Source organism: Lolium perenne, chromosome 6 (assembly GCF_019359855.2).
Source record: "Lolium perenne isolate Kyuss_39 chromosome 6, Kyuss_2.0, whole genome shotgun sequence".
Lineage (NCBI taxonomy): Eukaryota > Viridiplantae > Streptophyta > Magnoliopsida > Poales > Poaceae > Lolium > Lolium perenne.
The window spans coordinates 171765155-171780800 of NC_067249.2; positions in this window are offsets into that span (position 1 = coordinate 171765155).

A 15646-nucleotide genomic window follows, 5' to 3' on the forward strand; every position below is an offset into this window, starting at 1 on the left:
TCATGTGTTTTTACTCATTAAGTGTCAGATACACTCAAGTCTTGTTAAAACTTCACATGACAAGAACATCTTCTTAATATTTCTATATTGAACTATTTCAATATCCATTCTATGTACTTTGACTTAAACTTATTTTGTGTTTCAATCTATCTTCATAGATCTTGACACTAAATTTGTTTCAGTCCATATCTTTTCATTGAAGTTAATTTCTCAATGAAACCTTTTTAATCAAGTATATAATTACATCATTTATAACCAACTATATGTCATCTACATAAAGTATTATAAATATGTCTTAGCGCTCCCACTTAATTTCTTGCAAATGCAAGCCTCTTCATCGTTTCTGATGAAATCAAAAACTCTTTGACTATTTCATCTAGTGAAGATTCCAACTCCGTGATACTTACTTCATCCAATTGAAGTTCGTATACCTATCTAGTATTCCACGGACCAGCAAAACTCTTGGTTGTATCTTGTATACACCTTTAATACACACTTCTGATAAGTAATGTATTTTTCCATCCTACTAACATATCTCATAAAAGAAATATGTAGTGATTACTAGAATAATCCATATAGACTATAAGCATTGCTACGGAAGATCTAATCTTGTCGTAGTCAACTCTTTGAACTTTTTCGTAAACAACTTCTCGACAAGTCAAGCTTCTTCAAAGATATTTCATCCAAGTCCATCAATTTTATAGATCCATTTACTTTCAAAAAGTATTCATCTATCTTGGATTTCATGGCGTATAGCCATTTTAACGGAGTCAGGGCCCATCATAACTTCTTTGTTTGTAGTTGGTTTATCATTGTTCAAAATCAATCCTTTGTTCACAAATCATTTATTTGATCACAAAGTAAACCATACCTACAAGATTCAATATGTACTTTGATCTCCATGGCTAAAACACTTTGTAGTCATGGGAGCCATGATCGTTATGGTCGCTTCCGAAACCAATTCCGATGCTGCGCTACTCTGATCATTATGCCCAGGTTCATAAACCTTATCAAATTATATTGTCCTCCCACTCAAATACTTCACTAGAAACAATTTCTCGGAAATAAGAAACATTGACAAACACTTTTGTCTTTGTCTCGTGGGAAGAATTCCCAATTAAATCTCTAGGATAACCAACAAAGACATTCATCCAATTTTGGTTGTAAACTCTTAGACCAAAATTTAAAGAAAAGACTATTAGGGTTTATACCCATACCATAACTTGTATGGTGTCATTTCAACGGATCATGATGATGCTCTATTTAGTGTAAAAGCGGTAGTCACTAAAGCATAATCCACAAAAATATAATGGCGTCATAATATTTTATCTCATCATTAATCCAACAAGGTTTGGATACATCTCTCGGATACTATATCATCATTATGATACTCCAAGAAATGTGAGTTGTAGAACAATTTCATGACTCTCTTAGATGTTCGCTAAAACTCGTAATTCAAATATTTTCACCATGATCCAATCATAGATATTTGATTTTTCTATTACGATGATTTCCACTTCATGCTGAAATTTATTTGAATCCATTCAAATGTTTCAAACTTCTTCCTTATTGAATATATCCACATATATACTCAATTCATTGTTGAAAGTTTTCATGAAGTAGAAGAATCTCCCGCACACAACTATGCTCAGTGAACCACATACATCATTATGTATTTTTCCACTAAGTTTGTTGCCCGTTCAACTCTTGGCCTATGAACGGTATTTTAATCATTCTCTTTAGAAAAGATTTGCAAGCGCCAAATGATTCAAAAATCAAATGACTCAAAAAATCCATTTGCATGGAGTTCCTTCATGCGTTCCTTTCTAACATGACCTAAATGGCGGTTCCACAAATAAGTGGAATTCAAATCATTTGCCTTATGGCATTTTAGCGTCAGTGTTATGTATGTGTGTTTCACCATTAAGATTTATAATAACTTATCCATCATACATGGAGTAATGTCATAATTTGAACAACTCATTGTTTTCATTTGACCAGAACAAAATAACAATTATTAAGTTCTTTATTATAAATTCTAAGGGCTAGATAGAATGCCAATGACGAACATAATAACACTCTATTTTTGTTCCAGACGTGCATTCCTATCATATTCCTTGTCAGTCACTTAGGCCATTGTATTCTTGTATTGCGTTGTTTTGTATGACACTTCATACCAACCAATATAGTACTAATACCCAAGAATTTCATAGTGTGACTTGACTAGGATTACAACCATAACATGTATATCATTTATATACACCTGAGCTAGACTTTCTAGTCTTTTCTTTTCTTTTTGCCAAAATATCTTTTGCAATTTCTCTTTTAGCTTTCCTCATTATTCAGAAAAACAATTCAACATCAATAACTTCTAGGTTTGTTGGTCAAATACCAATAACCTTGAGGTTCTTACTTTGAAGTTGATCATCATATGACAAGTGTTTCAGATTTCACTATTAGTAACTTTGTAATATGATGAACAATTTCACTCATAATTTTATCCATCATATCATGACGACTTTTCGAGACCATGTCTGTACATGCTAGGCTCGTAAAGTTTTAACCTTAGTATTTTCATGTGCAAATCTAACTTGCATCCGTTGTATACACACGTAGAATCTATCACACCCGATCATCACGTGATGCTTCGAAACGACGAGTCTTACCAACGGTGCATACTAAGGATGATTACTTCATGGATATGCGAATATCGTTAGTGCCCCAATGGTTGGAGGATTGGGGCGCCTTGCGTCTTCAACCTTCGAACATTCCCATAAAACTTATGAGTTTATGTAGTCTCACCAAATTATATTCTATCATCTTGCAATAAGGTCTTAGATATCACATATATCTCATACCTTGATTATTTCTGAAAACTAAATTTTCAGCTCCTTACTTTTCAAACAGATTTGAACTTCAAGTTTCACGGAGACAAGATAACTTTAGGTACTAATTGAAACCATAGCTCTTTGAATCAACAATGTGAGGTTTACTAAAAGTTTGCAATAGAACTTAATCATTTCTTGATTCATTAACAATACGGCACCAGTCCGTAAAGTTATTTGTCAGATTTAACAGTATTTCTATCTCAATTATAAGACTAACGCATAGTAGTAAACGGATGCTAAATCTACAAATTAATTCAAAATACTACTCAGACTATGTTTATGATAATTAGTTCATGTTTTAATCTAATTACTAATGAACTCCCACTTAATACAACATCCCTCATAGTTGTTAAGTGGTACACGATCCAAATCCACTACACCAAAACCGATCATCACGTGAGATGATGTAGCTTCAATGGTGAACATCAACATGTTGATCATATCATCCATATGACTCGTGTTCAACCTTTCGGTTTCCGTTGTCCCGAGGCCATGTCTGTACATGCTAGGCTCGTCAAGCAAACCCAAGTATTCCGCGTGTGCAACATGGCTTACACCCGTTGTATGTTGAGTTTATCACATCCGATCATCACGAGATGCTTCAAAACGTCAAACTATATCAACGGTGCATACGAGGGGAGAACACTTTATTATCTTGATATTAAAGTGAGGGATCATCTTATAATGCTACCGTCGCGTTCTAAGCAAAATAAGATGCATAAAGGATTAACATCACATGCAGTTCATATGTGATATGATATGGCCCTTTTGTCTTTGCGCCTTTGATCTTCATCTCCAAAGCACGGACATGATCTCCATCATCTTCGGGCATGATCTCCATCATCGTCGGCGTAGCGTCAAGGTTCATGGCGCCGTCTTCATGGTTGTTCACCTCATGTAGCAACTATTACAACTACTTTGAAATACTACTCAACATGAAATTTAAAGACAACCATAAGGCTCCTGCCGGTTGCCACAATACAATAATGATCATCTCATACATATTCATCATCACATTATGGACATATCACATCACCAAACCCTGCAAAAACAAGTTAGACGTCTCTAATTTGGTTTGCATATTTTACGTGGTTTAGGGTTTTCGATAGAGATCTAATCTACCTACGAACATGAACCACAACGGTGATACTAGTGTTGTCAATAGAAGAGTAAATTGAATCTTCACTATAGTAGGAGAGACAGACACCCGCAAAGCCTCTTATGCAATACAAGTTGCATGTCGAACGAGGAACAAGTCTCATGAACGCGGTCATGTAAAGTTAGTCCGAGCCGCTTCATCCCACTATGCCACAAAGATGCAAAGTACTCAAACTAAAGATAACAAGAGCATCAACGCCCACAAAACCATTGTGTTCTACTCGTGCAACCATCTATGCATAGACACGGCTCTGATACCACTATAGGGATTCGTTGCATAGAAAACAAAAAATTTCCTACCGCGAACACGCAATCCAAGCCAAGATGCGATCTAGAAGACGGGAGCAACGAGGGGATGATCAAGACTAACCCTTGAAGATTTCCAAAGCCTATAAGAGTAGGCTCTTATTGCTGCGGTAGACGATCACTTGCCGCTTGCAAAAGCGCGTAGAAGATCTTGATCACGGTGCCACGATCGGGCAGCACCTCCGTACTCGGTCACACGTTCGGTGTTGATGAAGACGACGTCCTTCTCCCCGTTCCAGCGGGCAGCGGAAGTAGTAGCTCCTCCTTGAATCCGGCAGCACGACGGCGTGGTGGAGGTGTCGATGGAGATCTCCGGCGGAGCTTCGCTAAGCGTATGCGGGAGATGTGGTGGAGGAGGGGTGCTAGGGTTTGGGAGAGGGGGCGCCGGCTAGGACAGCCTTGAGGGGTGCGGCCAACTCATGGCTTGGTGTGGTCGGCCAGCCCCTCCCCTCTCCTCTTTATATAGGTGGAAGCCCCAAGGATTAGGTCAAAGTCTCCGAATAAGACCCCAACATAAACCTTCCATATGACCAAACCTAGGGGGAGTGGGACTCCCCCCTTTCCTTGGTGGGGTGGCTGGCCACCATGGTGGGGAGTCCACTTGGGACTCCTCCTCCCTTAGGTTGGCCGGCCAAGGTGGGTGGAGTCCCTCTGGGACTCCACCTTCCATCCTTATTTCTTCCGAACTCTTCTAGAACCTTCTAGAACCTTCCAGAGAAAATACCGGATCATTTTCAAACCTAGAAAATGACTTCCTATATATGAATCTTATTCTCCGGACCATTCCGGAACTCCTCGTGATGTCCGGGATCTCATCCGGGACTCCGAACAAATATTCGAACTCCATTCCATATTCAAGTTCTACCATTTCAACATCAAACCTTAAGTGTGTCACCCTACGGTTCGCGAACTATGCGGACATGGTTGAGTACTCACTCCGACCAATAACCAATAGCGGGATCTGGAGATCCATAATGGCTCCCACATATTCAACGATGACTTCAGTGATCGAATGAACCATTCACATACGATACCAATTCCCTTTGTCACGCGATATTTTACTTGTCCGAGGTTTGATCTTCGGTATTACTCTATACCTTGTTCAACCTCGTCTCCTGACAAGTACTCTTTACTCGTACTGTGATATGTGGTCTCTTATGAACTTATTCATATGCTTGCAAGACATTAGACGACATTTCACCGAGAGGGCCCAGAGTATATCTATCCGTCATCGGGATGGACAAATCCCACTGTTGATCCATATGCCTCAACTCATACTTTCCGGATACTTAATCCCACCTTTATAACCACCCATTTACGCAGTGGTGTTTGGTGTAATCAAAGTACCTTTCCGGCATAAGTGATTTACATGATCTCATGGTCATAAGGACTAGGTAACTATGTATCGAAAGCTTATAGCAAATAACTTAATGACGAGATCTTATGCTACGCTTAATTGGGTGTGTCCATTACATCATTCATACAATGATATAACCTTGTTATTAATAACATCCAATGTTCATGATTATGAAACTAATCATCCATTAATCAACAAGCTAGTTAAGAGGCATACTAGGGACTCTTTGTTGTTTACATATCACACATGTATCAATGTTTCGGTTAATACAATTATAGCATGATATATAAACATTTATCATAAACATAAAGATATATAATAACCACTTTTATTATTGCCTCTTGGGCATATCTCCTTCAGATCTACCCATCTTTATGCCAACATGACAATGCGTTATCCACCAAGATCAAGTAGCTCCCAATGCTTTCGTTGCAAACAAGACGGTCATCTTTGGGAATGCCCCAATCTCCATTGTGATGTGTGCACATCCAACAAGCACATGACATGGGAATGCAACACACCACAAGCCCACAAGCTCTACTTCGCCCAATTGGATGTCGAAATCGCCAACAAGACACTTCAAGATACCATTGTCTTCAAAGAATGGTGCAAGGAAATGGACAAGATGACGACTATGAAGACCGCACTTCAAGATGGAGCACGAGAAGGCCAAGACAAGAGTGACGTTGATTCAAGCCTAGCTCTCAACAACACCATAGCGTCATCAAATGGTGTCAACATGGGAGGCGATGGAGTTGAGAAGGTTGAGCATGTGATTTTCCCTTCAACCAAGGAGGCGAATGGAGTTGAGAATGGTGAGCATGGGATAATCCCTTCACCAATGGAGGCGCATGGAGATGAGAAAATCGAGCCTACTCCTATATACTTGAATGATGAGATGGTACCAATCCCATGTGAGCATGAGAGCCACTTAGCCCACTTGAGTGAGAGTGATAGTGAGTTGAGTGACTTCCACCCCATATGTGAGTTTGAGTGCTTCCATTTGGAGGACATGAGTGATACACCGAGTGAGTTGAGAGAGGTAGTTGATAGGTCTATGGAGGCCATTTCACATTCTAACAACTTAACCTCTACCTCTAGTGTGTTTTCTCATGTTGAAATAGGTTCCATGGAGGACGAGTTCCCAATCATGGAGAAGATGTACATGGTGCATGAAGAAGATGATATCACACCATGCTTGATTGAAGATGAACATGGAGGCCACATGGAGCCTACCTCTTCCACAACACCTACTTCAAAGGAGTCGAACTACAAAGGTACCAACATAGGTGTTGATGATGCCATGATCCCACTAGTGGACATGATGATTTGTGAGTGCTTGCATGAGTTGGATGATCCTATTTCCATCTCATATGCTTCTTTCACTTTCCCTTGTGATATTTGTGATACCACCATTGTTGATCATGTGGAAGTAGTTGCTTATGATAATATGTCCATGCCATGCTATGAGTGTTTTGATTTCTATCCTATTGCTTGCAATATGTCGAACAATTGCTCTTTCCCATGTATTGCTTGCAATGAAAATGATGATGCTAATGCTTGTGTTGTGACAACCTTGATGAAAAATTGCTCTTTCCCTAGGTTTGTCGACAACCATGATAAAATGTTGAACATGTTTTGTGCTAGATGCTTGCAATACTCTCCCATTAATGCAACCAAAATGTTGAACAATTGTTCTTTCCAATGCTTGGTTTGCAATGATGTTAATATGCTTGTAAATGAGATTGCCCCCATACCTCTCTCAAATTTTGGAGACTTTGCATATATCCATGTTGAGCATGTTCCCATGTTTACTCCGCATATTCACCGTATCTATTATGATGCTTTGCTTAACGCTAATGGTGATGTGCAAAAGAAATGGACCATCATGATGGATGATGTGTTCATATACCATGCACACACGTTCTTTGCTTTGCCTATTGTGTGTGTAGGTACAAGAATGCCAATGTCAACCTCGATTGAGCACGAGTTGACAAAGAGAGCTCTAGAGAGCATAATACAAGTGAGTTCAAGATCGAACCCGGCTCTAATACCTTTCCCATGCTTTGCATTGAACATGCCGAACAATTTCTCTTTCTTGTGGTTCTTTTGCAAGCATGATGATGTGATTCTTACCGTTGGTGTTGCCTCAAACAAGTTGACCAATTCCTATTTCATTTGGTTTGTTGGCACACACGGTTGTGTAAATGTTGTTTTGATGAACGTTTTGGAAGATATGTTGTGTGTTGCACCAAATATGAGGACCAATTTCTCTTTCCAATGATTTGTGTGCACACATGTTGATGATATTTTGGACACTCTTCCGTATGTGTTTTTGCCAAATTCTCCACTTGTTGCTTCAAGGATGTTGAACAATTTCTCTTTCCGATGCCTTGAGAGCAATAATGCACATGAGTTTATACATGAGATGGACACCATAGTCGTCTCACAATTTGGAGTTTTTGTGTTTCCACATTTGGAAGATGTTCATAAGGAGTTCTTACACATTGACCTTGCACATGCATTATTCTTGATCAATTTGTGTTGTGCTAACGGTGTTGTGAACATGAAAGGACATGTCATCGATGATGTGCTCCAATATCACACACAAACATACTTTGCTTGGTCTTTGTTGTGTGAAGGTAAACGTGACTTGAGAATGAGCGTCAACGAATGGGTTCAACCCCATACATCTACTACACAAGATCTCTCAATGAGAGCACACCGACATTATGCTAAGGTGACCTCCTTCTACTTACACTCTCTTGCTAAACCCGTGGAACATTGGCTATGCTTTGAGTGTTGTTTGGCTTTTCTTGTGCTATTCATAGGGCTCTTGACAAGTGAAGCGACATTCAAGTGTAGTTGTCATCTACCTCCTATACAAGTTCATGAAGAGCTATCGTCGAGGACGACTCTTTTTCAAGTGGGGGGGGGATGATACGGGGCGACCTTCGGTCTTCACCACATCATGTGCTTCATCGCCAAGACGGCACGCTAAGGTGAATCTTCTCCTTTACGCGTGCCTCGAATCGCCTATTTGGGACGATATACTACTTCATACCCCGTCATATCTTGATGACAGGAACTCGACGACAAGTACAGGTTGAAGAGAAGATGCCATGGAGACCCGAGGACGCAAGGCCGATGTCACGGAAGCATGGAAGAGAAGGAGAAAGAGGAGTTGGACGCTCCAGGCCGGAACTTCCGCCCGACACAGCCGGAACTTCCGCCCAGATTCCATCCAGGACTGAAGATGCTCATGCTGAAGAGCTGCGGCCGGAACTTCCGCCCCTGGTGGCCGGAACTTCCGCCCAGGACCGGAACTTCCGCCCAGGACGGCCGGAACTTCCGCCCCATCGAACCTCAGCCAGATCTCAGCCCCCTTTGGCTTGTAACTTACCCCTTCATCCCCTTGCCTATAAATAGACACCTACCCCCACCTTCATGAGGGAGAGATGATGTTTAGATGAATTGGCTTATGCCTCTATTATCCCTTTGTGGATTTGGGAAACCACCACCTTAGATTAATTTCTATTGTACCACCCTGGCTCCTTATCGAATCCTATTGTATCTCTTTGGTGACTTCTACCAATCTTGATCTTTTGCTTGCACTTCTACCTATTTGGTCTTTTGCTTGCACTTCTACCGATTTTGGTCTTTTCACCCTTCTAGATTCATAGGATCTTCGATTCGTCGATCTTTTTGCGGGACTTCTACCGAAAGGTCTTTTCCTTGCAACTTCTATCGAGTTGGTGGTTCGGGCCAACGAGAACAAACCGATTGTGTTGTGTGCGTGTGTTTGTATCAAGTTCTTCGCGTTCATCCACTTCCCCGCGAATCCCCTTCCGCAATCACACTCACCCGGGTCAAACCGTGAAGATTGGGCACACCCTCGGGCTTAGCCCGCATCAATAAGACCCTGGGCTTTTGTTTCGTCCAATTCCGAGAATATTTCCTATGTAGGATTTCTGAAACCAAAAACAGCAGAAAATAGGAACTGGCGCTTCGGCATCTTGTTAATAGGTTAGTGCCGGAAAATGCATAATAATGATATAAAGTGTGTATAAAACATGTGAGTATTGTCATAAAACTAGCATGGAACATAAGAAATTATAGATACGTTTGAGACGTATCAGGACCCTAAATTGGCGTTGCTCACAATCCATGGTGAACTAGTATGAGCCTCCCTTAATTTACTGTTGCATTAAATGGTATTTGGCTGGCATACTGATACCTTCGATCCTGAATACCAGATGTAGCATAATTGAAAGGACGAGATGCCGCCTAGAGGGGGGTGAATAGGCGTTTAAAAACTCTTATGGATTTGGCTTGTAAGAATGCGGAATTAAACTATGTTTATTCTACAAGCACAAACCCTAAATATGCTAGGCTCAACTAAGTGCAACAACAACAACTAGAGCTAAGCAAGATAGGCACAAGATATATGTAGCACAAGTGATAGCAAGATATATGTACTTCAAGCACGATGGTTATCACAAGGAAAGTAAGCTCGGGTATAGAAATAACCGAGGCATGCGAAGATGAGGATGTATTCCTGTGTTCCCTTCCTTTGCAAGAGGTTCGTCACGTTTGGAGGGGTGGAGGTCCCACGAAGGATTCCCCAATGCCACGAAGGCTCACCCTATTCTCCGAGCCAAACCCACGAAGGATAATGGCCCTTTCCTTATGGTTAGATTTTCCTCCACTTTGGAGATGGCAAGATCCAAAACCACTTCACAAGCTCCACGAAGGAGAAGCCCGAGCGTCTTCACAATCTTCCTTGAAGAGATCACCGGAGCACCAACCGCCAAGCCAACTAGGAGGTCTCCCTCCAAGAGTAACAAGCTCACGGTCTCTCACTCGAACTAATCATGGTGGAGAGCTCAATACTATGCAAAGATGCAAAGCAATAACACTAGAGGTGTTCAAATCCTTCACACTCAAATCCCACCAAAGCAACAAATGCTTGGATGCGATTAGAGAGGAAGAACAAAGAGGAAATCAAAAAATGACTCCAAGATCTCGATCCCAAGAGTTTCCCTCACAAAGAGGAGGAATGGATTCGTGGAGTTGTAGATCTAGATCTCCTCTCTTAGATCCCTCAAGAATGAGCAAGAATCATGGGGAGATCAAGAGATAGGGCAAGTTCTTCAAAGTCAACAATGGAGGAGAGAGTGGAAGAACTTATTCAGCCCAAGGTGGAAGAAGGGCTATTTATAGCCCAAGGGAAAATATAACCGTTGGGGAGAACAACAGGCAGAAAAATGACCGAGCCGGTTCATCGGGCGTGGCACCGGACCGGCCGGTGGGACACCCGGTCCTGCCGGGTCTCAGACCGGGCTAGCCAGCAGCTGCCGGGCGAGGCGCCGGGCCAGAACCGGGCGGCTTCTGGGCTCACTGTATATGTGCCCGGATGTCACCGGAGCAGGAGCCGGCGTGTGCTGGGAGGTCCGATCCACAGGCCGGCGCCACCGGGCCAGTCACCGGGCTGACCGGTTGAAACCGGAGGTGAAGCCGGGCGGGCACCGGGAGACAGTGCCATGCTCCCTGGAATGTGGTCGGATGGCACCGGTCCTAGGGCCGGTCGGTGTCGGGCCAGCCGGTGAGACAGCCGGTCCTGCCGGGCGTGGAACCGGGAAATGCATGACCCGTGAAGACCTTTTCTTTTCCTTTTGAACAGAAAATTCTCCCGAACTCCGATTGACATGAAACCAATTTTGTTGGCAAGATAACGACAAATAGACCCCAACAAAAACTAGAAATATGGAGACTCCTCACATAATATTTTTAGAGATTCTAGATAGGGAGTCTCCAACCGTCAAGAAATGGTGAAGACGTCCAAACTTGAAAACGCAATAGAAGATGCATGCAGATTCCGTTTTCGATGAACTTGGGCTTGTTGTAAAGCTAGCAACAAGCTCAAGAACCTCACACAGAGAAACACCAAGAAGTAATAGGTATATGCAAAGTATGCAAAGGGTTGAGCTCCCTAAGACGATGTGATCAAGTTACCCAACCGAAAGCCCCTCCTGATAGTGCTACTATCTATCCTATAACCCGGTCTCCCAACAACCACCTTGAGACCGATAAAAGGGAAACCTAGCAAGACCATACCTTTGCCTTGCGCATCCCGCTTGATCTTGATGATAACTCTTCAAGCTCCACACAAGACGGAATGCCTCACTTGATCATTGTTGCTTCGTGAAGACTCACAAATACTCCCCCATACACCATGATGGGAAAGGTCCATTGATGCACATCTTCACATGTCCATTATCACCAAATGGAAGGCAAGCTTCAAGCAAATGATCCTCTTGAGATGCTCAACTTGAACTTTCCCAACTCAACCTTGATGGCGATCACCACTTGATGTCATGCTCTTATGGACTATATGAGATCTCACTTTCGATGCATGCCCATGGAAAGATACCTAACCCATATAGACAACACGAGGGCACATATATGATGGGTTAGTTCATAAAGCATAATTGACAAGGCTTATCATACCACATGACTTTACGTGGCACATTCTTCATGCTTTATGTGTTGACCAAACTTGAATCTATTCTTCACTCTTTGTATTGGTCAACCTTGTATCTTCTCATGCTCTATCATACTATCTTGAGGTGTATATAGAATTCTTTTTTTTTTGCATGCTCTAAATCTTAGTCAACTATATATCAACTTATGAGACTATCATGACACCGACTTAGAACCATAACTTGAATTCTTCACTTGGAATCAAGCACTCAAGATCTTGATCATTCATTGCTTATCACATAAGCTAGAACATGGCTAATATTGAGTTCGACATAAGAACTCCATCTTCATGTCTTCTTCTTGATCATATCACATATATATCTTCAAATTGATGATCTTGATGCCAATACACAAGGTATATCTTTATCTTCATGGCACCCATACTTGAATCCAACACATGTAATACAAGTAGTACCTATGGAATATTCCTTCATATAAACTCAATGAAAACATTAGTCCATAGGGGTTGTCATTAATTACCAAAACCACACATAGGGGCAATATACCCTTACAATAATTTACTCAAGCAAAACCTTGTTAACTTGTATAATCTTCATCTAATCAGACCTTCAAGTTTACGTTGGGTTTGTGAACCAATGGATGGAGATAGGCTAGGGCTTAGGTTTCACCTGCAGTTGTGCATACATGAATGGGATAAAAGATACTACTAAGCATGGCTATGCATGTTGGATATGTGCCTTAGGCAAATAAATAAAGATATTTTTAATCATATTTGTGTTTGTTCATAATAAGTTTTATGTGATCCTATAACTGTATTAAGAGGAAACATTAATACACGTGTGGTATGTAAACAAAACCTTGTCCCAAGTAAAATAGTCCATTGATTAATAAGATTATCAAGGTTTCCTGATCATAGACAATAACGTCATTAATAATGGAGTCATGTTGTATAACGTAATGGACATACTCCCATAAGGTATTGCAATGTGATCAAGTCACAAAGTTCAACATTACGATACCGGCATGAAATGTTGTAACCTAGTCCTTAGACCGTGGGACCATATTTAATCACCGTCACCGGCGTCTGCTTTGACATCATCAATTACTACATCGTAAGAGGGTACTCATAAAGGTTTTGCTCAGGTATTCCAATGGGATGGGTTGGGGCGTATGTATCAATAGCAGGATTTTTACATCCTGTGATGGATATATACCGAAGGGCCCATTCGGTGATATTATATCAACAATGCTTGCAAACATGTGACTAGGTCACAAGGATATTGATAACCCCCAAGTGCAGGAGATCACCGCAGTACAATTCAATAAATATTTGAGCGTCGAACCCACAAGGTGTTGAAGGTTTCCTTCCATATTTGCCTATTTCCTACACAAAAAAGTATAAAACAATAACTCGTGCACTTTTGCAACTTTTAATACTTTGGTCCCAATAAATATGATAAAGTTGCAATATAATAAGGATTTTACTACAATAAAATACAAAGTTTATGTATACATTTTACATGCATCAGATATGATATCACAATACGAGTTGAATATGTTTGTCAATAACGAGATCGTACTAGGTATGCGAGATACCGAAGATCAAGTCTCGAAGAAACTATGTATCGTGTAACAAAGGGAATGAGACTTGACGTTGAGGTTCAAACGATAAATATAAATTCGTGCTTGCATAGGGACCGTTATGGTTTTCCATAACCCCCTGATAGTCATTGATCATACAATCATCGATCATGTCTACGCATTCCCGAGCCCGTAGGGTGGCACACTTAAGGGTATACAACGATTTGAGTTATATTTGGGACCGATAGAGAAAAGAGAGATACACCGGAATTGTTCCGAAGAGGCGTTGGAACAAGTTCCGGAGTTAACGAATTGTTCGGAGACTTAATAATATGTTTTATTACTTAATTATATGAATTACATATTTAAAATATAATAAAAAGGGAAATATCCCGAATTGGGCCACCATAGGGCAGCCCAATAAGGGGGCCGGCCAGGCCACCAAAGGGAAAGGAAGGCCTGCTGTAATATCCCAGGTAATGGGGTTACAAAAATAGAGGAAACAGATGTGTGCATTGCATTCATGCATAGAAAATCCGGGGAATTTTCGCGCTTTAAAGTAAAACAGTCACACTAACTGAAGTTTCACTTGACCTTGGTGGAATTGAAGAAGCTCATCAAGTCAAGCGCTATAAACCTCAATGTGACTTTACTAAAACCTTGTTTTGGGTAGAGATGATTTGATCTAAGGTGTTAGATCAAATGGAATTAAAACCAACACAAGAACATATGAATCAAGGATCAATTACTTGATCTTATTAAAGATCATGATATGGTCACCTTTGCCATAATATAAGAACATCTGTTTAAGTACAAACCAAGTAACACTAAAAAGGAGAAACCATTCTTGACTATCTTCTCCATGCCTTAAAACTAATCCTGATCCTACCATGAAACCTCAGGGTATTCACTCCACTTCAACATTGGAGTTATCACAAGAAGATCCACTCCAGAAATAGATATTCTTCTCCATTCCAAGTTATTACACATCAAACCTAGAGAGGTGAGAGTTCTATAGTATTTATTAGAGAAGCAATAACAAACCTTGAGCTAAACCTTGGATATACATCCAAGGATTCAAATCATCATTTTTAAGAGGAACCCTAGGATATTATTCAAGACATTCCTAGAGAGAGAAACAATTTATGTTAAACATAGATATTGATGATCACATCAATTCCTATGGAGTCTAACCTTAAGTTAGTATTAAAGTCCTTTCCAAAATGAGAGAGACCAATCATACAAAACATAGCTTTATCTATTTAAGAATAAAGGACAACCATTGAACTAGAGTATTAGGAGCACACCATAACCTAGAATAATCCATTCTTATATAAGAGAGATCAATTATGGTGTTACACTCAAGTTAGTTGAGCCAACACTTGAATTTGAGGGAGAGAACTATCCATATAACCAGATGATTATATCATCATTGATTAAGTAGAACCCTAACATAATATCTCAGGCATTCTCCTGGGATATAAACTTAAGAGGCAACCATAGTAGTCCAATTCAAGAAGATAAATTAGAAGGGCTATACTTAGTTGATCAAGACAATACTTAATCTTGGGAGTGAGAAACCTAGTTCTTGAGAGATAACCTAGGTAGCCAAACATTGATCATTATAAATTGAGTGATGATCATAAACCCTAAGAACTTGAGGTAAAAATACTAAGAACAAGTTGACCATGCCTAATCCATGACCATGCTTTGGAGAAATAGGAGAATAATCCAAATACTAACACTTATATGATTAGAGATATCATCACCACATGAAATCATAGAGAGGTAACTAGTAAGCAACCCTAGGCTTATATCCCAACCTTTACTTGTGAACCACTTGGTGATAATA